This window comes from Delphinapterus leucas, chromosome 14 (genome assembly GCF_059928025.1).
Source record: "Delphinapterus leucas isolate spDelLeu-1000000601 "Yukka" chromosome 14, BTC_Dleu_Yukka2, whole genome shotgun sequence".
NCBI lineage: Eukaryota > Metazoa > Chordata > Mammalia > Artiodactyla > Monodontidae > Delphinapterus > Delphinapterus leucas.
The window spans coordinates 50,180,738-50,206,194 of NC_143142.1; the positions used below are offsets into that span (position 1 = coordinate 50,180,738).

At 37.6% G+C, this 25,457-nt stretch overlaps 1 protein-coding gene across 3 annotated transcripts in view; it reads left to right on the top strand.

Annotated features, from left to right (window-relative positions):
• GALNT1 (polypeptide N-acetylgalactosaminyltransferase 1) overlaps positions 1-25,457 on the top strand; it is a 127,651-nt gene that overhangs the window by 28,896 nt on the left and 73,298 nt on the right. For 2 of the 3 annotated variants that reach the window (XM_022586980.2, XM_089895074.1), the window contains exon 2: positions 16,663-16,717. The exons of the other annotated variant lie outside the window; for it this stretch is intronic. The gene's annotated coding sequence lies outside the window, so the exon portion shown is untranslated. The remainder of the gene's footprint in view (positions 1-16,662; positions 16,718-25,457) is intronic. 3 annotated transcript variants of the gene reach the window in all.

Below are 25,457 nucleotides of genomic sequence, written 5' to 3' on the forward strand. Positions count from 1 at the left end.
GGAAATAATGTTTTAGTAATAGCTACCTTGTTTAAGCTCGCAGTCCCTTCACCTTACTCTTGATCCTTCTACTTAAAGGATCCCTATTTCTTCTTTCCATTGCTCTTACTACCTTCTGTGATACAATTCACTTTACTTAGTTTATTGTTTGCTGTCTGTACCTCTCTTCCCACATAGGGTTTTTTTGGGGGGGGGTTATAATTTCTCATAATATTTTTTTTATTTTTTTAACATCTTTATTGGAGTATACTTGCTTTACAATGGTGTGTTAGCTTCTGCTTTATAACAAAGTGAATCAGCTATACATATACATATATCCCCATATCTCCTCCCTCTTGCATCCCCCTCCCATCCTCCCTACCCGACCCCTCTAGGTGGTCACAAAGCACCAAGCTGATCTCCCTGTGCTCTGTGGCTGCTTCCCACTGACTATCTGTTTTACATTTGGTAGTGTATATATGTCCATGCCACTCTCTCACTTCGTCCCAGCTTACCCTTCCCCCTCCCCGTGTCCTCAAGTCCATTCTCTACCTCTGTGTCTTTATTCCTGTCCTGCCCCTAGGTTCTTCAGAACCACGTTTTTATTTTTTAGATTCCATATAAATGTGTTAGCATACGGTATTTGTATTTCTCTTTTTGACTTCACTCTGTATGATAGACTCTAGGTCCATCCACCTCTCTACAAATAACTCAATTTTGTTTCTTTTTATGGCTGAGTAATATTCCATTGTATATATGTGTCACATCTTCTTTATCCATTCATTTGTCAGTGGACACTTAGGTTGCTTCCATGCCGTAGCTATTGTAAATAGAGCTGCAGTGAACATTGTGGTACATGACTCTTTGGTTTTCTCAGGGTATATGCCCAGTAGTGGGATTGCTGGGTCATATGGTAGTTCTGTTTTTAGTTTTTTAAGGAACCTCCATACTGTTCTCCATAGTGTCTGTATCAATTTACATTGCTACCAGCAGTGCAGGAGGGTTCCGTTTTCTCCACACCCTCTCCAGCATTTATTGTTTATAGATTTTTTGATGATGGCCATTCTGACTGGTGTGAGGTGATACCTCATTGTAGTTTTGATTTGCATTCCTCAAATGGTTAGTGATGGTGAGCATCCTTTCATGTGTTTGTTGGCCAGCTACCACATAGGGTTTTTGAATGCGTTAATCTTTGTGTAGTTTAGTGATACATGCCAAGCGTGTAGAACAGTGTTTGGTACATATTTGTTAATCAGATGAATCATTTTTTTCTTTGGCTTTTAGAAGTAGAGGTACATTTCTTCTGGGGAAAAATACTCAGCAAACTATTCAAAGTGTTTAGAGGCTTCAGTTTCTGGCAGTGTGGCAAATTAGGGAGTGGAAAAAAAAAAGTCTCCACTTATTAAACATCACAAATACTGGGCCAGATATTCATACCTTTTAAACCCATAGTTGAGCTGACAAGCAAGTAAGGAAATGCCTCAGTGGTCAAAAGAAAGAACTCTTGAATCCAGGGAGGTAAGCTAATGGTGATGTGGCTGCTATGCTGGGGGTGCTGGTATCTGTAGATCCCTTGAGGCCTAGAGCTTTGGATTTTGCAGGGTGACCATGGGGTACTAGGCAGAGTCTTGGGACCAAGCAAGGTGAAAGGTCCAGAGACTCTGGTAGAAAGCTGAAACTCCCTGAAAGGTGTTGGTAAATAAACGAGGAAAAAATTTAAAAACTTGTACCACAGTGCAGGGGTGGGGGACAATAGGAGTGCGGTAAGGAGGATTGCCTGTCTCAGCTTGTCTTTCATTGGGAAGGTGAGCAGTCTTCCCTGAGAAATGATAACTACAAGTCCACTCTTCACTGGGTTTGGGATTGGAGCTCATGCTACCTGAATGGCACAAAGCAAACAAACAAACAGAAAAACAAGCCAAGAAGTTAGTGAAAGGTGATCTCAGGTTGTTAGAACTGAGAAGCAAAGCAGATCCTCTCTGGAGGAATATAGGAACACATACTTCAGAGAATTGATACAGTTAAGTTTCTACGAACATGAGCTCGCAGTTGAAAAAAAAAATCAAAAGCTCTTCAAATAAGCTACGATGAGTTAATCAGTGGAACTAGGAAACCATATAGTCAGGTACCAGAAACTGCAGATATTCTAGTTGTTAGATACAGAATAGAAAATAAATGTTTACTGTGTTCAGATAGTATAAAAATATAGCTAAGGAGCAAGAGGCTATCAAAAATAATTAGACAAGCTGAATTCAGCAGTGCATAAAGGAAATACTATATATTGAACAAAGAGTTTATTCCAGGAAGACAAGCTTGGTTCTGTGTTAGAAAATCTGTTAATGTAATTATCCACATGAACAGTTTAAAGCTTTAAAAAAACAAAAACATATTCTAAAAGATACAGAAAAAGCATTTAATAATATTCAACATTCTTTTAGGATACAAACTCATTCCAAAATAAGGATAGGAGAGAAATTCCATAACCTGACAAAGGGCATCTGCAAAAAACCTACAGCTGACATCATACTTGATAGAGAAACATTAAAATTATTCCTTTAAAAATCAGCAACAATGTAAGGATGTCCTTTGTTACCTCATTTCTGCAGCATTGCACTGGAGCTGCTAGTCAGTAAGGCAAGAAAGGTTATAGGCTTTAAAGAATGAACAGAATGGTCATCCTTAGAGTCAGTATGAATATTCTCATAGAAAATTCACCAGTCCACAGATAAATTTTTAGGATTTATAATAGTTAGCAAGTCGCTGAATATAAGATCAATGTAGTAAAATCAGCTCTGTTACTCTAAACTAGCAGCTCACAATAAAAATGTAATTAAAGATTTTCACATCAACTATACTCCAATAAAAATTTTTTAAAATTTCACAATAGTGAAAAAAAAAAGCTCCATGGGAATAAATATAAAAAGAGGTAACAAGATCTTTATATATAGAAAGTTTAAAAAATGTATTGAAAGACGTTAAAGGAGACCTGAATAAATGTGGGGACACACTATGTTCATAGGGAGAAAGACTGTTTCTTGTAAATATATCAATTAACCTGTCATTGATATATAAATTCATTGTTATGTCCATAAAAACCCTGTAGGGTATGGTTTTGTTTGTTTTTGTGAAACTTGACAAGTTAATTTAAAAATTTATTTTGGAAAGGAAATATCTAAGACTAGCCAAGATATTTCTGAAGAGTACTTGTCCTACCAGATTTTAAGACTTAATGTAAAGCTTTAATAATTGAGTTAGGGCTTCCCTGGTGGCGCAGTGGTTGAGAGTCCGCCTGCCGATGCAGGGGACGCGGGTTCGTGCCCCGATCCGGGAAGATCCCACAGGCCGTGGAGTGGTGAGGCCCGTGAGCCATGGCCGCTGAGCCTGCGTGTGCAGAGCCTGTGCTCCGCAACGGGAGAGGCCACAACAGTGAGAGGCCCGCGTACTGCAAAAAAAAAAAAAAATTGAGTTAGTGTAGTATTAGGGCAAGGGTACACAAATAGATACAGTAAAAAAAATTGAGGCAAAAAAAAACAAAACAGAACTCTACATACATGGAAATCTGATATATGACAGAGCTAGTGTTACAGATCAAATAGGGAGACGGAATCCTCTGTAAACGGTATTGGGATTTATTGTTAGAAGGCAGGGGAGAGGATGGTTTCTTACCTCACACCATATTTAAAAAAAAAATTCCAGATGTATTAAAAATTTGTGAAAGGCAAAATATAAGCCTTCAGAATAAAATATTAGAGGGTATTTTATGATTTCAGGCTTTCTTAACTAGTTGCCAAAAGCACACCTGTTGAAGGAAAAGGTTAATAAATTTGTGTATATTAAAACTGAGATCTTTTGTTTCTTGTTTAAAACAGAAAGAGCATGTAAAGACAGGTCACAAGTACTCAAATAGAAGATATTTCTAACACATACAGCTGACAAAGATTTTTTAAATCACAGTAATATATACACATATATGTATGTATGTCCATGCACATACATGTGTCAATGTGAAAAGATAAACGGGCAATAGAGAGGAAAAGCTTTCATAGAAAAAAAATGAATATTTGTCAACAGGGAAACGCAAATATTTGTCAACAGGGAAATGCAAATTAAAAGTACATTGACAAAATTATAAAAGCTGAATAATACCCAGCATACTCCTGTAATGCTCTGTGGCCAAGGTCAGCAAACCTTCTGTTTTAGGCTTTGCAGGCTGTACAGTCTCTGTTGTAATTACTCAGCTTTGCTACTGTAGAGCAAAAGTAGCCATAAACCATACGTAAACAAATAGAATGGGTGTGGCTGTGTTGCCATAAAATTTTATTTATAAAAATAGTGGTTTGCCAACCCCTGCTCTGTGGCACCAAAGATAATGAATTATTAATACATAAACATGGACACATCTTACAAACTGGACTACAAAGGTAGCAAAACATACATTATAGTATGATTCCATGAATGTACATTCCAAAGGTAGACTATAAAGAATACAGATTTATGGGTTTTACCGTGGTTACTGGAACTTGACAGACTTTGTCAAGGCCAGAACTCAAAATCGATGTTGGCCAAATTACCTAACTTTTTAAAGCATCAGTTTTCTTATCTGTAAGATGATGGGCATAGGCATAATAGTACCTAGCTCATTGGATTGTTGGGAAGATTATTTTACATAGTGCCCCTAAAAGTGCTTAGCACAAAGTTAAAAGTTCAGTAATTGTTGCTATGCCTTTATTCTCCTTTTAAAATTTACATTCCTATTAAAAGAAAGGATAACCTTTCTTGCTTTGGGAACTCTAGGTATTTTTTATCCAGCCTTGCACTGCCTGTAGTTAACGTGACTGATAGTAAGGCTTGAAATACCCTCACCCTGAAGTCTTGAATAAGGTTTAATTTCTTTCAGTTAGCACAGTGTTTGAGACCCTCTGATGTTTTAGTGTCATGTTTAGATCACCAAACTCCATGTAGCTTGCTAAATACCTGACAGAAAGAGTTTCCAGTGTCCTTAACCTTCCTCTGTAGCATTTAGCATGTGCCACGCTCCAGATTCTTCTCTGACCTCTTAGACCTTTCAGTTCTCTAAATGCTGCCCACCCCTAAAATCATGACTTATCAGCTTTTTCAGCTGAAAAATGAAGATAAAACCCACTCAGACAATTTTCCCCTCAATCTTCTATGTGTGGCTTCTGTTCTCTATAACTTTCTGTCATACCACCCTGATCACAGATGTTTATACTGTCTCCTCCTTAAGGATAGTGACATTGTCTAACTCGTCTTTGTTCTCCTAGGGTCTGGCAGCATGCTTGGCATATAGTACATAGGTGCTGATTATATTGAAGTTAAGTGAATGAATGTATTCATGCCTTGATTTTGTTCATAAAACACCAGTGTTTGCAATATTTGGCCTGCCAAAGTAGGATGTTAAATCTGTTTGTAACCCTAAAGTAGCTTTTAGCTAGCTGAAACAAATTTAAAAGTTATTTCTTTATATTCAAAAAATTCCAACATACATCAAAGTAGAGGAAATAGTAAAATGAACCCCCTGAAACCTGTTTCCATCTTCCAGATTCAGCAGAGGTTAAGATTTGCCACATGTGCTTCACTTCTCAGTCTTTCCCATCACCTTCCTGCCAACCCCAAGTATCTTTTTTTAAAATTAATTTTTATTGGGGTGTAGTTGATTTATATTGTCGTGTTAGGAGCCCAAGTATCTTAAAGCAGTATGAGACACCATGCTATTTTACCTCTAAAATTCTTCAGTGTGGATCTTTTAAAAGTGAGAACGTTTTCAAATCTATCCATAATGATGTTATCATTCCTAATAAAACTAACAATAATTCCTTAGTATCATCTTCTACCCAGTCCATAGTCATATTTTCCCAGTGGTCCCTATAGTGTCTGTTTGAGTTGGTTTGTTGATTCAAAAATCAGACAAATCCACACATTACATTTGGTTTTCATGAAAAAACTCTTCTTATGAAGAGATAAAGCAATACCTAGTTTTTATTATTTCTCACCCCCCTTTCTTTTTGTTTTTTTTTAAATACTCTCCCTCAAGATTAGGGTTCTTTATAATAAAACCAGAGACTTTGCAATTTTAGGTAAATGTTTCATCTCCCTTGAGACTGCTTTGCTGTTCTTTTTTGTTAATCAAGCACTTTAACGTGTATAGGGCAGTGCTGCCCTTAACAGCACAGCAACATGCGAGACTGAAGGTTGTTAAATTTAACTGCTCTCTGCAGTACTGTTAGGGCTTTCCATGAAGGCTGTAAAATTATTTTATGTTCGTTAAAATGTATATGCTCTTTGATAACATTTAAACATATCTTAAATATTTTACAGTAATTTTTCTTGAATTTATGGTTGTAAGGAGGAGGCTAAATTTAGGCTGTAACACAGTATGTGTATTTGGAAAAATCTGCTCACGGATGAACTTAATTCTTACGTACTCTAAAGCTGAAATGGAGAAATGTCATCTGCAAAAAATTTATCTTTTAGCTATGGTATTTTTGTCGGTAATAAAGAAAAACATGTGCAACTGTTCAGTGTATAATAAGGGAAGATAACCCAAGTGTTTAGAGGTTTTAGCAGAATGCAATTTTGAGAATTAAGTGGAATTTTAAAAAATAGTGCAGAAGTAATGTTTTGAGTTACTGAATTAAATAACAGGATTATTTCAGGGACTTTTTCAACAGCTTTCCTGTTAACTTTCTGTTATATTGTTAAGTGAATAACATCCTAATTGCAGTGGTTTTGAGGGTTTCTGAGAGCAGGAAGCAAATCCTATGTCTACTCCCAAAGAGCTGAAAAAAATTCCAAGAAAAGGCACTTGGGATGTTATCTCCTAGCATGGACCTTACCTAGTGTCAGTGCAGAAGTCCTTAACTAGTATCAGAAGCCATGTGAAACTAGGAGAAAACTAAATTGAGGCAGTGAGGTAGAGAATAGCTATTCACAGAAACAAAAGGCAAGGGGCCAGAAAGTTGAGTAAAAACATCAAGAGAGAATGCAGAAACAATATAAGCTAAGAAAAGAAGTTAAGTGGCATTAGAGTAACAAAATTAGGAGGGAAAAACCCCACAAAAACCAAAACCAGTGTACCAGATTGCTGACTAGTTAAGGGAAGAAGATGAAGAGTGTTTTGTAGTGTGTGGTACCTGTGATAAGTCTATGAAGTAGAATTCATGACTAACTAGAGTACCATCTTTCTGTAACATGCTAATAAATGAACAAAGGGTTGTTTTTTTTTTAATGGTAACTAAATATTTCAGACCATTATCTTGGACCAAAATCTGATCTCTACCCCCATCCCAAATTTCTGTTTTCATTTGGTCTGTTGAGCAAATTTAAAACTTTTTCAATCCCAAAAGGTCACTTAAGTTAACCTCCAAGTAACGTAAGACAGTGTTTAAGTGAAGTAGCTCTCAAAAGACCCTTCATGTTTGCAGTCGTAAAAGACAACCAAATTTCATTTGAGGGTACTATCGTCCTTTGATATTTTTTCTTCCTTCTCTCTTCCCAGATGATTCAGTGGAGGAGGAGGAAAAGTATGGCACTGAGCTCTGGGGAGTGCATGGGAGAAGGAAAAATAGGGAAAAGGGAATGACAACAGAGATTTCCATTTAGTCTGCAAATTGTTTTTGGTTTTTCTCATCCCAAGCCCAGAGCCAAGAGACTGTGGGATCTTACAGTCTTGTTTGTTATCCAAACTGGCGGTAGCAGTGCTGGTGGTAATAGCATAGCACTGTCTGCATTCTCAGTGTGGTTGGCCAGTTTCTAGTGGATTCTTTATCCACTCTGGTTGGCCACCTCATAGCACATACACATTGCCTGTGCATTTTGGCTTGATCTGTGGGCCAACAGCCATCTGTGGGTAACATTTGAGAATCTCTGTTTAAAATCTGAGAAGTAAAATATATTTTTTAAATAAAAGATTTTAAACATACAGTAAAGTACAGTAGCAGAAGCCCAGGAACGGTCATGAACTCACCTTTCCCCTGTGTCTTATCTTTACATTTTTCTCTACTTGATTCTCTTCAGTTAGTATTAGGTTTGGCTGCATCTAAAAGATGTGTTTCCCTTCTTCCCCCCCCAAAAGAGGTGCTTTTAAAGAGAGTTTTTTCCTCCCAGGACATGGCAGCTGTGTGGTCATCAAGCACCCTACTCCTCTTATCTTTCTGCTTTTCAGTCCTTAGCCTGTGGCTTGCTTTCTCAAGGTCTTCTCATGGTTGCAAAGAATGTCCTTGTAGCTCCATCCTTTGTGTTCATGTTCCAGGCAGTGAAGTCAGTTCCCTTTCAATACCTTTCCCATACCCCACCCAGTGATTTCTGGTTTGATCTTACTAGCTACCTTAATCTGTGTGGCAGGCCAGGATATGTAAATTGCCACTCATTAATACAGCAGTTTGATTTGTAAGAAAGAAGAGGAAAGTAGATATTCAGTGAGGAACTAACAACCTGCCACAATTTAGGTCTTTTATATATAAAAAAGTTCCATTATAGTGGAAGCCCTTTCCTTCCTCCTCAGAGTTAACCATATGTGAATTTGGTATATTATTCTCATGCATATTATTTTACCTTTACAGTACATACTTATGTCCATGAAGTGTCTTATTTTAATATATTTTGAAACTATATAAATGGAACATACTGTACATATGCAGATTGCTTTTTTCTTCATTCAGCATTGTTTACCCAGATAGATGCACATAGTTCTAGTTTAATTTTAACTAGTATGTAGTATTATACAGTTCATGTTTCCTCTTGATGCACATTTATGTTGTTACCTTTTTTCCCCCATCATAAACAATGCTGCAGTCTTTGTACATTTCTCCTTATAAGTATGTGCAGAGTTTCTTCCGGGTGTATATCTAGAAGTGGAATTACTGAGTGATAGGGTAGTGCTTTCTTCAGCTTTGCTAGATATTGTCAGATTGCTCTCTGAAGTGGCTGTGCCAGATTACACTTATAACAACATTGTAGGAGTGGCTTTTTATTCCTTCCTGACACTTGTGTTGCTGCTCATCTGTTGAGGTCAAACTCATTTCCCTGAATACTGCCGAGGTTGAGTATATTTTCATATGTTCATTGGCTGTTTATGGTTCCTTGTCTGTGATTTGCCTGTTCATACCTTTTGGCTATTTTTCACTTGTGTGTTGTTGTTTGTTTTGATTTGGAGGAGTTTTTAATACATCCTGATACTAATCTTTTGCTGATAATTTCTGTTGTGGATATTTTCCCCCAGTCTCTGGCTTATCATTTAAATGTCTATGATGTTGGTTATATTAAAATTTTTAATTTTCATGTAGTAATTATTTTTTCTTTTATGGTTTGTGCTTTTTGAGTATTCTTTAAGAAATTCTTATGTAACCAGGGACATAAAGATATTTGCCTATATTTTCTTTTAAAGTTTTAGAGATTTGTATCCTTAAATCTTTAATCCACCTGGAATTGGTTTTTTGTATGGTGTGAGGTAGGGATTTTATTTTTACATATGGACGAACATTTATTAAATAGCCCATCCCTTTCATACTGATTTGTAGTGCCACCTGTGTCATGTGTTGTTTGTATGTTCATGTAGGTCTAATCCTGGACTCTCTATTCTGTTTCACTGGTCTTTTAATCTGTCTCTGCCCATGATTCACACTGACTTAATTACTGTAGCTTGATTGATATATGGTAGACAGAGTTCCCTCACCTTGTTGTTCAAAATCTTATTGGTTTTCATGGCTTTGCTATTCAGTATGATTTTAGCATCTGCTTTTAAAGTTTTATAAAAGACTACATTGAGATTTTGATTGGAGCTGTAGTCAGTATATAGATTAATATGAAGAGAATTTACTTCATTTTTTAAAAGGTCTTTCTAAGCATTTTTGTAGTTATTATTGGCAAAGGAATTCATTGAATTTTGTTTTTTAAATCGTTTTTAAAATTTATTTATTTATTTATTTTTGGCTGCACTGGGTCTTTGTTGCAGCGTGCGGGCTTTCTCTAGTTGCAGCGAGCAGGGGCTACTCTTCGTTGTGGTGCACAGACTGCTCATTGCAGTGGCTTCTCTTGTTGCAGAGCACAGGCTCTAGGCGCACGGGCTTCAGTAGTTGTAGTATGCGGGCTCAGTAGTTGTGGCTCACAGGCTCTAGACCGCAGGCTCAGTAGTTGTGGTGCACGGGCTTAGTTGCTCCGTGGCACATGGGATCTTCCTGGACCAGGGCTTGAACCCGTGTCCCCTGCATTGGCAGGCAGATTCTTAACCACTGCGCCACCAGGGAAACCCAAGAATTCATTGAGTTTTGTATGTTGATCTTGAATCCAGCAACCTTGCTACAAGTTCTCATTAGTTCTAATTGCCTTTATTTTCTTGGATTTGCTATCATTTCTTTTGTTGTTTTTCTGTTTTCGTCTTTCCAATTCTTAAATTTTTTGTTTCTTTTTCTTGTTTTACTGTTCTGGATAGGAATTCTAGTACATTGTTGGAAGGGAAAAGTGATAGAAAGCATTTTTGTCCTTTTCCTAACTTCAAAGGGAATGCTTACAACACTTCATCAATAAGTATTTTGTTTACTGTAGATTTAGGGCAGATATCCTCTCTCAGGTTAACAAAATTCATTCTATTTCTAGTTTCCTAGCATTCATTTGTTTTTGTTTTAAATATCATGAATAGGTGCAAGGTTGTATTATTTCACATAAAATGTTAAGTCCCTTGCAACCATATAGTTAAGCTTCCTCCCACCTCTATCCTTGGCTCTAATTTTGCCATATATTATGTCTTCATATTAATAAATTGTACAGTACAAAGTTATAAATTTTGTTTTAATCAGCCATGTCTTTTAAGAAATCAGGAGGGAAAAAAACCAGACTTTTGTATTTACTGATACTTACCATTGCTGATGTTTTTCATTTCTCCTTACAGATCTGAGTTTCCATCTGGTGTCGTTTTCCTTCTGCCTGAACAACTTCTGTTAGCATTTCTTGTAGTGCAGGTCTATGAGGCATGAGTTGTTTTGGCTTTTTCTTTATCTGAAAATGTCTTTGTTTCATATAATGAGAAGTCATTCTTTTTTTCTCTGTATTTAATATGTCTTTTTCCTCTCTCTGCTGCTTTCAGGATTTTTTCTGAATCTTTAATTTTCAGCAGTTTGAATGTGATGTGCTCTAGTTGTGATTTTCTTTGTATTTATCTTGCTTAGGGTTCACTGAACTTAGATTTGCAATTTTATGTTTTCTACCAACTGTGGACATTTTCAGCTCTTATTTTTATGTATACTTTTCTGCATAATTTTCTCTGTGCCCTACTTTTTGGGACTCCAGTTTCACTTATGTTAAACTTTATGGTTCTGTACCTCTGCTCAGTGAGCTCACTGAGGCTCTTTGTTTATTAAAGTATTTTTCTTTCCACTCAGATCTTCAGATTAGGTTATTGTTTTTTTATCTGTCTTTACGGTGACTGACCCTGTATTCTGTTGTTGCTAATTTGCTTTAAACCTGCCAAGTAAATTTTTCAGACTTTATCTTTGTGTTCTACATGGTTCTGTACGGTTCCTTTTTTGTAGTTTTCATTTGTCTGATGAGAGTTCCCTCTCTTTATTATTAAGTTCCTGAACATATTTATAGTAGCCACTTTATAGTATTTATAGTAGTCCTCGTCAACTAATTCCAGCGTCTGAGTAATCTTGCGTTCTGTGTGTATTGACTGCTTTTTTCTCTTGACTGTGGGTCACATTTTCCTGTTTATTCTCATGTCTAGTAAGTTTTTATTGTATACTGGGTATTGTGGATATGTTTTTGTGACCTGCAATTCTGTTTTGTCTTAACGATTATTGACTCTTTGTTGCTCCAGCAGGCAGTCAACTGACTAGACCTAAACTCCAAGCTCTGTTTACCCTGCATTGGGCAATAGCTGATTTCTTTGTTCAGTTCTTACAGCTGTCTGGCTGTTGCTTTCATTTTGGACCTCTGGAGTCTCTTCCGTGTTGTATGGTCCAGGGCTTACCTAAGGATTGTGGTGGAGGTTATATACATATTTCGGGGTTCCCTCTTTTCTAGGATATCTCTGCTCACTTTCCTATTGCTCTTTTAGCTCCGGACTTCATATTTTGATGCCATGAACCAATATGATTGTGAATTCCTTCTTGAACTTCAGCTTCTCTACACAGTGTCGGCTGGTATCTGCCCTCAGGCATGCACTTGTATAAAGGCAGAGCTCACCTAGCATAGTTCCCCTCTTTCAAGGGTTGGCTTCTGTCTAGTTTCTGCCTTTTGATTGCTCTCCAGTGTGTTTAGTTGTTTTTATCTTTCAGCCAGAGTTTGTGATTGTTGTTTGTGGGAGGGTTAGTCCAGTATAAGCTATTCAACCTTTATGTGTGTAAAACTTCTGTGCTTTCAATTTTTTAAAAAAAAGCCTTTATTTTGAAAACAATTTTAGGTTTACCATAAAATTGAGAGGAAAGTACAGAGATTTCAGTCCATATGCCCCCTGCCCCCACAAATGTATAACCTCCTCATTATCAGCATCACTCACCAGAGTGGTGCATTTGGTTTTTTTTGTTTTGTTTTAACCAAGGATAAACCTACATTGACACATTATAATCAGTCAAAGTACATAGATTACCTAAGGGTTCACTCTTGGAGGTGTGTATATTCTTTGAGTTTGGACCAATATATAAAGGCACATATCCATCATTATAATATCATACAGAGTATTTTCACTGCCCCCTAAATCCTACCCTCTATTTATCCTGACCTCCAGCCCCCATCCCTGGCAGCCACTGATTTTTTTTTTTTTTTTTTTTTGCTCCATAATTTTGCCTTTTCTAGGATGTCTTATAGTTGGAATCATACAGTATGTAGCCTTTTCAGGTTGGCTTTTTTCACGGTAATGCGCATTTAAGGTTCCTTCATGGCTTTTCATAGCTTGATAGCTCATTTCTTTTTAACACTGACTAATATTCCATTGTCTGGATGAACCACAGTTCATCCATCCATTCACCTACTGAGGGACATCCCAGTTGCTTCCAGTTTTTCGCAATTATGAATAAAGCTACTGTGTAAACATCCCTGTGCACGTTTTTATGTGAGCGAAAGGTTTCAGCTTCTTTGGGTAAATACCAAGGAGCATGATTGCTGGATGGTATGATAAGAATATGTTTAGTTTTGTAAGAAATGGCCAAATTGTCTTCTAAAGTGGCTGTGCCATTCTGCATTCTCACCAGCAGTAGGTGATGGTTTCTGTTGGATGAGAGTTCCTTACCAGTATTTGGTGTTGTCAGTGTTCTGGATTTTTGCCATTGTAGTAGGTGTGTAGTGGTATCTTGTTGTTTAACTTGTATTTTCCTGATGATGTATGATGTGCAGCATCTTTTCATATGTTTATTTGCCATCTGTATATCTTTGGTGAGGTTGCTTTCACTTTTAACTTTTCTGAATCCTTATGTTTTTGATGTATGTATCGTAAATAGCATATAGCTTTTATTTTAAAAAGTCCAATCTGATAACTTTTAATGAATACATTTTAATCTTTTTATCTTCATTTAAATTACTTATGTATGGGGAATTTTTTCTACCATTTTGTTTTGTGCTTTCTATATTTGTGGGTTTTTTGTATTAGGATTTTTTTTTTTTTTTTGGCTGCATTGGGTCTTCGTTGCTGTGTGCAGGCTTCTCATTGCGATGGCTTCTCTTGTTGCGGAGCACGGGCTCTAGGTGTGCGGGCTTCAGTAGTTGTGGCGCGCATGGGCTTCAGTAGCTGTGGCGCGCGAGCTTAGTTGCTCTGTGACATGTGGGATCTTCCCGGACCAGGGCTCGTACCTGTGTCCCCTGCAGTGGCAGGCGGATTCTTAACCACTGTGCCACCGGGGAAGCCCTGGATTTTTAAAATGATTTTAAGTTCCTTCCCATTTTATTCCGAATTGATTGGTTTTCTTATTTCTCCTTTTTGCAGTTTGGTTTTTGATTACATATACTGTTTTTACTTAATTAGTTGTTACCTTTTAATTTAAAAAAATATTTAATTTTAAAAAGTCTAAAATTAATCAGGTATCTCTGCTCTATACCTAAACACAGCAAGCTTAAAATGCTTTAAGTTACCTTTATTCCTTCTTACATGGCATTGCTTTCTGGTATTTTCATTCATTTACAAATAATTATTGAATTCTTCTACCATGTGCCAAGTTGTCTTCTAGGTGCTGTAGTAATAGCATTAAACAAAATAGAGTCTCTGCCTTCATGAAGCTTACAAGATAATTAATAAACTAATTATGATATATTATGTTGTAAATTAGTGTTTGGTGCTAGAATGGAAAGTAAAGCATTAGGACAAAATAAAGAATGACTTGGGGTGGAGATGCTATTTTATATATGAGTTTCTGCTGTCTTCAGACATTTGATAAGATTTTTAGGCCTCAAGTGTGAAAAACATGATTCTCATGCTGGAGGAGCTTGCATTCTAACCAGAGTCACAGGAAGAAGTTACAGATGTGGGAGCCATCAGCACATGGTGGGTAATGCTTTACAACTGGTGGATTTCCCAACGAGGCTGTTACAGTGTCAGGCAGCATCCAGACAGATCCCGGGCAGAGTGGGATGAGCCAGAGAAGGAGACTGCAAAGCATAGTCAGAAAAGTGGGAGAACAAGGAATGACCCTGGAGCCAAGAAAAGAAGAGGTTATGTTTTACTTATAGCCTGCCTATTCTGCAAATAATTTAAGAGACTGAGACATCAATAGAAGGAGTATGAGAAAGAGACCTGTCTTGGTAGTGAGGACATCAGAGTGACTTGATCAAAAACAGTTTCGTTTAAGTGAAGCCAGACTACACTGAGCTGAGAAGTTGAGAAATTGGAGACCGAATGAAGACTACTTGCATAGAAGGTGGTAAAGGAAAGAAGAGAGAGAGAGCGATAATTTGAGGGGAGGAACTCAGGGCTAAGTTTGGTATTCTGGCAAAAATACAGAACAAAACCTTGGAGACTTTAGGGACTCTCTGGCCAGAAAATAAAATGGGCCTCTGGCCTGGAGGAGGTTTCTGCTGGATCCTTTACTTGCCAGAAACTGCTCCCCAGGATCTCTCGGGGTTTCCATTGCTGATGGTGGCAGTGTATTTCCTTGTATCTCAGTTCATGGTTGGGAGGAAAGATGTAAATTTTCTGAAACCTCAGTGTTCTGTTGTAATGATTTGTCATTTGTATTCAAGAGATAAAATTAAAAACATGGGAAAACTTCCCGTGACTACTGCTCTTCAAGCTCCTTAGCGTGAAAGTCAAGTTTTTCTGTTTGCTGTCCCCTAGATGTCCCTTGATTTTCCTGCCTCCCTATTTTAGCTCACATTGTTTTGTCCACTTGAAATATCCTTTTGCCTTTTCCTAATTGAAACCAATTCCCGTCATTCTCCTTCACCAGGTTCTCTCCTTTGTGCACTATAGCTCCTTGTAGCTTGGTACCTGTTGCAAAGATAGAAAAGCATTCTGTAAATTGTAAAGTGCCACAAAAACTTATTATATATCCTCCTAAACTACAAGCTCATTGAGGGCAGAAACTGAGCCTTCTTCATATTTATGTACATCAAACTACTTAGTTTTGTGTCTTGTACATACTTGATATTTATTGAAGTTTGAATGAATTAGGGATTTGTGATTCTGTGATAGCTTAAATAATGCTAAGAATGGGCATATTATACACCAGGTTCTACTTTGCAGCTGTTAAATTTATACTGAAATTCTGCTCCTATGCAGTCTCCTGTAAAAGTAGATTCCTTAATTTGGATCCTCCACTGGTTCACATCTCACTTTTTTCTTCACAGGATATGTGCCTATCTAAATCAGTAATTGTAGGTTGCAGAGTGATGTATTGGCATGCTTTTGACTATAGTAGCAGAATACCCAGTTAAACAAATAGGGCTTTATCCTCTCCGGTAACAAGAAGCCTAGACCAAGGGATTTCAGGGCTAGTCCGTTAGTGGCCCCACGATACAACAGGGTCCCTTTTGCTTTCCATGCTTTCATGTTGTCATCCTTAGCATGCTGATGTTGGCTTCCCTCATGACCTCAAGATGGCTGCAGCACTTCTAAGTATGCTCTGCAAACAGTATCCAAAGCCAGGAAAGTATAGTTTCTCCTTCAGCATCTCTATGAGGGAGCATAGCTTTTCCTGAATGCTTCCCAATAGATTTCCCCTCAGATCCTATTGGTTGAGATTTGGTTACTTACACTGGCAAGAGGAGTAGAACAGTCACAGTTGACTTGGACCAATCAAGAATAGGTAGTATAGCAGAGAATGATCACTTGAATTCAGTTAGGGGTCTAATGCCATGAAAAACATGGGGTGGGAGATAAGGAACAAACAGTATCTGCCACAGGTGCTGTCTGTGTGTCCTTGGCCTTCCCACCTGGGAAGTTAATATCCTCATAGATTTCTAAGAGGAGGAGAGATGCTTTTTACAGTATTTCTACTGAGCTTGGTGTTGGATCTCAGAATTACTTTATTCACTGATTCACTTATTCATGTAATAAACATTAACTGAACACATATTTTGTGCCAGGTATTGTGCTCAGCATTGGGGAAGTAGCTGGTAAGACTTGGTCCTTGTCCTCAGGTTGTGGCTGGTGTATAGTCCAGTGGAATAGGGTGGCTGAGGTAATGGGGGGAGGAGAGAGTTATTCTGTAATAAACTGATTTTAGGAAATTTATTTTTCAACAGGAGATGTGGGACATGTGGATTTGGGATATGAATTCATTTGAAAAACCACTTTGGGGTAAGTTGATAGCTGGGAGTAAATGACTTGAGGGTTGTACTTCTCTTTACATTGGGATTTGCTCTTATTGTGATGTAGGTTCAAACTTATGTTCATTGGACTTTATGCCTCATATACACACAAGAAAATGGCTTGTACTAAAATCCTAGTGTAGTAATTTGAGAAATAAAACCATCAAGCATAGCCACAGTACTAATTAATATTCATGCATTCACTTCTCATTCAGGAGGTCAATTTGAAGACTAAATGAAGACCAGGTTTAGAAATAGAAAGGTACTTATTATATACGGTTTAACCTGCTTGCGCTCAACCAATAATCCTGTCATGTGGACTGGAAAGCACTCATAGCACCAGTGTTATGGAGATGGAGGGTTAAAGTTTGTCTCTGAGCTTCTCTTTGCAGTACTCCAAATGGCCGTTTGAATTCTCATTGCATCAGTACAAATATAAAAGATTCCTGATTTTTCATTTCATCTAAGAAAGAGCCTCTAGAAATGCTATTTAATATTTACTGAGTGTTCACTATGAGTGTGTTGTGCATTACTTCATTTAATTCAGGGACTATAAGGTGGGTATGTTTTTCTCATTCAGAGGAATAAAAAGGCCCAGATTTATGCAAATAAAGTACAATTGTTAGGATCACATAACTAATACGTTTTGGAATTGAAATTTGAATTTCAGCATTTGGCCTAACAGACCCTCATTTCTGTTTTAAAATGCTGGTTGTGTTGGGTGTCCCCAAGACCAACCCCAGGTTTAGTGACTGGCTAGGAGGGCTCATAGGATTCAGCATATGATCATAATAATGGCTAAGATTTATTACAGCGAAAGGATACACAGCAATATTACAAAGGGAAAAAGTGCATGGGGTGAAGTCTGGAGGAGACTAGTCACTAGCTTCCAAGAGTCCTCTCCCAGTAGATTCCCACCGGATGAGCTTAATTCCTCCAGCAATGAATTTTGACAACACATGTGAAGTGCTGTCAACCAGGGAAACTCATTAGACTCTGTGCCAATGTTTTTATTGGACCTGGTAATGGAGCCGCCTTCCACCTTGCATGTACCAAAATTTCAGACTCCCAGAAGGAAAACATGTTTTGCATAAACCATAATGTTTGTATAAACAGTTTAGGCACAGTGAGGCCCACTTATCATTTAAGGTAAGTTTTATATCATTGTAGGGAACTGTTTATCCTTCAAGTTCCCAGACACCAGCCAAGGGCTAACCTTGCAACCAAGCCTTTCTAAGGACAGTAATCTCAGTCTTACATCTTAGCTTTTATCCTGTACACTGATTTATTCATTTAAGGATATTGTTCTTTTGATCATTTAGCTTCTGAAAAGTAATGAGAGAAGTAGGTATTATGGCAAACGAAATTCTTTAGTGGTGTTTATTTTGAGGGTCCCATGACTGCCCACTATTTGATTTGCTGGAAAGACTGACACAACTCAACATAACGTTGTACTCATGGCTAAGTTTTTTATTACGGCAAAGGTTACAGTGCAAGAACAGCAGGAAAAAGATATATGTAGGTGATTGCTAGAGAGATCAGGCACGGACTTCTAAATCTTCCCTCTGTGAGGATCACAGGGACACGATTTCCCCTCTAGCTGTGAGTGATAGAGACACGTACAAGATGTGTCGGACAGGGAAGCCCATGAGTATTCCAGTCCAGAGTTTTTATAGGAAGCTGGTTACATAGGCATACTACTGCCATGTGGCCAGCCATGGCAACTGAAACTTAGGGCTCCAGACCAGATACCAGGTGCGCATCATAAATCTTGATGATTACTTTAAACAATGCTGACAGCCTGGTACATCCTGATTCATCACCTCTAACATCCTTAACCAGTGACTGTGAACATTCCAGGAGTTTAGTTCTCAGAGTTTGGCCAGGGGTCATTGCCATGGCTGTAGGCATCCCCCAGGGTTTAGCAAGGACTGGGTAGGACTCTTTGTTAACTCTTTCCTCTCAGACTCCTACATGAAATAATGCTTCATTTGCTGAATGCAAAATTTAATGATGATATATTTTTATAATATACGCTATACTTAGAAAAAATAATTGATAGTAGAAATAGTATGCAAATTTCACTTACCTGAGGGGAGGTTTATAGATTCTTTTCTTTTAGGGATTTATATAATGGTGATTTTTGGATTTCCCATTTTTGTCCATAATTATTAGTATTATATACAGGTATATGTTATGTTAAAGAACAATACAGAAATATGAACTTAAATTAGTTGAATCAAGATATTACAAAATTAACCTTCTCTCTGAAGGTCTGCCTCATGAGAAGCTTTTAAACACAATGGGATCTCTTTTTTATGCAATTTGCAGACTCACAGAAATAACAGTTTTGCAGAAGGAAAATAACCCATAATTTAAAAATTGCCTGGTTCCAGGATTTGGAACCAATCTTTACTAGTTTATTTATTGCTCTTTGAAACCTTGTTTGTGTTATGCAAAAAAGAAAGACAAAGTAGATGGGGAAGGTTCCATGCTTGAATATGAGAAGTTCTGAGTTAACAAACTTGCATAGCTTTCCTTATTGCAGGACTTCACAGAACCTTTGGTGCAGTGATGTACAGCGAATGGAGTATGTAACATTTCCCTAACTTATTTGACCATGGAATTTCTTAAGTGCGGACTCTGTCCCTGTGGTCTTGCGAACAGTGTTCTTTAGAACAAAATAACAGGACATCGGGAAGCCCTTAAAGGGATTTAGCTAAAGGAGAGACAGAAACAAAACAACTATAGAAAAAAATTTAAAGAAAACCTTGTTGCAGAAAAGTTTAGTGTCTTACACTGCCTGATAAAACCTATTTAGAAACTTCCCTATCTGGATGTCTTTTTCCTGCCAGGTTTCCTGAGTTGATGTTTCTCTTTTGTAATGTGAATGGCGTGTCTCTTACACTGGTATTTAATAGTGTGATAAGAGCTTCTGTGGTGTGGATCACTGCCTTCATGCTCCTACCATCTACAGTGTCTGACATGGTAGCAAGAACGTAGTTGGCTAAGACTCAATAAATATCCAGACAGCATGGAATGATTGTGACTCTAAAATACTGAAGCCATTTTTTTTAAGGAATAACAATATAGTAGACGTAAAGGTTAGGTGCTGTGCATTTATTTTAATAGTGCTGTCATTTTGAAAAACATTTTTAGAACTTTTCTTTTAGACTTCTCTTGAATTCCTCTTTTCATCTCCAACTTCTTTTTTTATGACCTTTATGAATTTGTAATTGGTTTATTTTTTCAGAACAGTAGAATTGTTCTACCATAGACATGTAAGCACTTTTAACTACTAGATTTCTTTTGCAGTAGATGGAATATCATTTTAAGTAATTAAATGGTCGTCATAGCTAAGGAAAGCCAGTGGGTCAGAAGTAGCCAAGGCCCTCCTCAAGTAGTGAAAGGTGAGAATACTTGCTTTTCTGTGTATCAAAAATTATTATAGGGCTCCCCTGGTGGTGCAGTGGTTGAGAGTCTGCCTGGCGATGCAGGGGACACGGGTTCGTGCCCCGGTCCAGGAAGATCCCACGTGCCGCGGAGGGGCTGGGCCCGTGAGCCATGGCCGCTGAGCCTGCGCATCCGGAAAGAAAAAAATATATCATAAAGCTGGAATAATTAAGACAGCCATGTGGTGTAGGGATAGACAGACCAATGGAACAGAACATAGAACCTCAGAAACCTGGTTTATGACAAAGTTGGCATTGCACACTTCTAGGGAGAGGATGAGCTTTTCCATAAATAGTATTGGGGCAATTGGTTATCCACATGGAAGAAGATGACATTGAATCTCTACTTAAACTGGAAAGGTAAAACTTTAAAATTTTTAGACATTAAAACATTATTTTTAATGATCTCTAGATAGAGAAGAGTTTCTTAAGACATAGAAAATGTGAACTATAAGAGACACCTCTTGGGAATTCCCTAGCAGTCCAGTGATTAGAACTCCGAGCTCTCATTGCTTAGGGCCTGGGTTCAATCCCTGGTTGGGGAACTAAGATCCCACAAACTGTGTGCCGCAGCCAGAAAGAAAAAAATAAAATTATAAAAGACACCTCTTGTTAAGAAGATAAGCTATAAACTGGAAAAGTTACTTGTAGTACATGTAACTGACATGGATTAGAATCTAGACTGTATAAAGATCTTCACAAACTAATAGGAAAAAGACAAAACGACCCCACCCAATAGAATAATGGACTAAACTTCAATAGGTACATTAGAGAAGAGGAAATGGAATGACCAGTAATGTCAGAGATGGTGGGAAAATGCAGATTCAAACTATATTAAGATAACAACTACACACTTACCAGATTGTCAAAAAATAAAATAGTTTGACATCAATAACTGTTGCCAAGGATATAACACATCCAGAGCTCTCATTTTTCTTTCTAATTTGTTTCAAACACCTGGGAAAACAAATTTGCCATATTAGTCATATTGAAAATATGTATACCCTATGACCTAATTCCCCTAGGTATGTACTGTAGATCAGGGTTGGTGTGACAACTCATGAATTAAGAAAGGTTTTTAACATTTTAAATGGTTAAAAAAATAAAAATAATATTTCATAATTTGTAATATGAAAATTAAATGAGATTCAAATTTCAGTGTCCATAAATAAAGTTCTATTGGAATACTGTCACACTTTCTTGGTTACATATCACTTTTGGCTGCTTTTGTGGTGCAACACCAGATTTGAGTGGTTGCAGTAGAGATCTTATGTCCCGCAAAGCCTAAAATGTTTACAGTCTGGCCTTTTGCAGAAGAAGTTTGCTGACCCCTGGCACATTTGTTCCAGGAAACGTGTTCAGGAATATTCATAGCAGTACTGCTTGTAATAACAGAAACCTAGAAATAACCACATGTTTATTAAGGGTAGAAGGAATAAACTGTGGTAAGCCTCATAGTGTATAATTATAAGCCAATTGAATATTAGACAGTAGTGAAAATGAACTGACTGCAACTACATGCAACAAATGGATGGTTCTCAGGAACGTAGTGTTAGAAGAAAAGCAGGTCTCAGATTCTTCCATTTATAAGCAGTTCAGAAACAGAAAATGTAAACAAGGCATTTTTAAGGATAACAGTGAGGTAAAACTATCAGGAAAAGAAAGAATGTTAAGTTCAGAATAGAGGTGGTCTTTGAGGAGCTAGGAAGAGATGGTATTGGAGAGGGAACTTTAAAGGTGATGTTCTTATTCTTAAACTGAGTGGTGGATACATGTGTATGTTGTGTTGTGATCCTTTATATCTGTGATTTGTTTTATACCTACTTTTGATACTTGATATGTTTTTGTGATTTGGGGCATTAAAAAGTATCTTTTCAAATAGTGTAGTCTGCCTCATAATGTATAATTGTTTATGACTAGTAGAGGGGAACCTCACCAGTGGACCAGAACCTGTTTGATTTTTACCTGTAGGTCTCCTCTGTCCCCTACCCCCCCATCCCCCCAGTGGCCATCCCAGATGTGTGTTAGGAAGCCAATTCAAACTGTCATGAACAGAAAAGGGGATTAATAGAAGGATTCCTGGGTGTTCACAAAAGCCAAAGTAGAGTCAGGGACTCCGTCACCTTTGCCTCTCATCCTGTGTGCCTCTGGGCTCATCCTCTTGGACTGCAGGTCAGCTTTCTCTACATGTTGGGCAGTGTAGCTGACTGCAGTGCTAGATTAGCACAGGCTTCCAGCTCTGTGACTCGGGAAGCCAAGGGGTGAGATCCTGTGGTTGACCTGGCCAGGTCATTTGGCTATCCTGTGGCCAGGGGGCTAGGTCTGTTACCAGAAGAAACCCTTGGGGGAGAGTGGGGAGAGCACAAGTCAGAATCATGAGCCAGGAAGCCACCTCAGTTTGTGTCTATTTTATGTCTGTTCTTTAAGTATAAAACAATATGTGGCATTTTGACATAGCTTTGTGGATATCAGGGCTATTTTAAAGTGACCATTAAGACATTTGTTGCCTAAGACAGGATACTCAGTGGTTGGGGTGGAAAGAGAGGTTAGAAATGTCTGTTGAGCGTATTACTGCAATTAAAAAAAAATCACAACAGCATCACCACAGAGGTGTCTCCTGCTACCCCTTTATAGTCACAGCCATTCCATTCTTTTCCCCCGATAGGGACATTTAAGACATTAAAATGTTTGAGTCAAAATAGACATTACAAACTTGCTTTAAAACGATGTATCTATGAGCTATTCTGAATGACTGGGAGGGCACTTATCCCACTGGTAATAGTGTTTAAGTGGGATGGGGGTTTATAGATGGCTTTGTATCTTTTATTTTACTTCTCTGTGTTTGCCAGGTTCTTTGTATTGAGCATATATTACTTTGTAACTAGGAAAAATATTCACTTTTAAAGGTATTGCTAGGAGCTAAGTCTGTTTATCACCTTGGAAACTGACATTCCACTTAAGATACCAAACACTGAATGCTCTAAATTAAAACATTTCAGCCAGTAAATTTTATAGGAGTTATTATCTATTCATAGATTTACTCTTGTTACTGGTATATGGTAGGATCTAAATTTATTTTTTACCATTTGGAAAGCTATTTGTTCCTTTATCAGTTTTCTGCTCTGATTTATAGTATCACCTTTCCAATTTTCCACACATGTTTAGGTTTGTTTTGGGGTACCACATGGCTGTAGATACTTCTGCTTTATAATAAATCCAGTCCCTAAAGGTTTCATTTGTGTTTTGATTAGAATTAAATTAATTTAGGAAGAAGTTGCTTGTTTGTTTTTCCTGAACATGGTACATCTATCCGTTAGTCAGGTGTTCTTTTATGTCCTTCGACAAAGCTCCTCAGTTTTCTCCATGTCTTGCACATATTTTGTTAAGTTTATTTCCAAATACCTTAGGGTTTTTATAGCTGCTTTGAATGTGATGTTTTCCTTTATATATCCTAATTAGTTATTATCATGAAGAAGCATGATTGATGTTATATGTTTACCTTGTATTCAGCAACCTTGATGAAATAATGAATTAGCTCTAATGGTTTATTTATTGATTTCTTTTAGAGTTTCTATACAGAAGACATGCTATCTGCAGATAATTTTGTCTCTTTTTAATCCCCTAATTCTTATTCCTTTTCTTGTCATATTGTTTAGACCTCCAGTACAATATCAGATTGAAGTGAGGATGCATAACTTTTCTTATTTACAATGTTACAGAAATGCATCGGGAATCCCATCATTAAATATGTTTGCTATATAAGTTAAAGAATTTCCTTTCTAGTCCTAGTTTTCTGTGAAGTTCTCTATTGATGAGTAATGAACTACCTAACTGCCTCAAAACTTAATGGCTTTAAACAATAAACATTTATTATCTCATATTTTCTTTGGGTCAGGAATGCAGGAGTAGCTTAGCAAGGTGGTATTGACTCAGGATCTTATATGATGTTGCAGTCAAGATGAAGGCTTGACTGGGTCTGCTTCCAAAGTGGTTCTGGCTTTCCCCAGAGTGTGTGATCTGAGAGAGAGCTGGGAAGAGAACTGTGCTTTATGACTAGCCTTGAAATCACACATCATTACTTCCACCATATTCTATTGGTTAGAAGCAAGTCCCTAAGTCCAGCCCACACTTTAGGAGGGAAGTTACACTCCACAAAAGTTACTTCATGTATTGATTTTTTTTTAGTCTGTCTGCCCCTGCAAAGTTGCACAGGAGCAGGGGCTTCTATCTGTATATCTTTACAGAGAACCCCACTTTGAGCCTCAAACTTTTGTGTCCTCAGCTGTGGTTAACATCTCTTTGAGGGTATCAGAGGTACCTCATACTCAGCATGTCCAAAGTCAAACTTACATTTCTTCCCATCTTTTCCTCCTTTCCAAAAATTGGTCCTCTTTTTACTGGTCCCTGTTTCTATGACTGGCAACACTCTGCATCCACTTGTATAGGCCAGGATTTCCTCCTCTTTACCCCCACCTGACTCATCCTTAAATCCCATTGAGTTTGTCCCTTAATACCTCTTGAATCTGCCTACTTTTATCCAGCTCCAGCTTTGTCGCAATCACAGTTTTCACCTCTTTTGTCTTTGATCCACTGGCCTTTGAGTGTTGGGCTCCTTCCTGCTATAGAATCCTTGCTACTCACTGCCCCAAATGCTCATTTTCTCTTCAAATCATGTCTTCCTCAGGGAAGCCTTTTTGACAAAGTCAGATCTCTTTTACAGATGTGTATAGTGCTGTGTACCTCCCTCCAAAGCAGTTATCACGATTGAAATTTCACGTTTATGTGAGTGTTTGACTAATGCCTGCTTTCCTGGAGACAACTCTAAACTTCGTAAGGGAAGGAATATTTTGTTCATGTTTGTATTCCTTGCATTTGACACATTCCCTACATTTACTGAGTTTGTGTGTTTTGAATGTATGAAATAATAATAAATGAATGAATAGGTTTCATTATAGTTCTGAGAAATAGAGCAAATGGAATATATAATTAGTAAATAAAATAACCTTGCTTTTCTTTACAATGTTAGAGATAAATATCATTTTTTAAAGTCTTTCAGTTTTTCTGGCAGAAATTTCAGCTACAAATTAAATGAACAGATCTATTGAAGGGTCTCATATCTCATACCTCTGCCTGGTCGGTACAGTGCAAAATTAGTCATTCTAGGTGTAGGTGCCTGAGAATTCAGTGTTCTTGGGAGAGGGAAGATAAGCACCTTAACATACTCAGAAGACTGAAGTTTTAGGTCCAAGAGAATGATGCTTCTATTTTCTCCAAAGC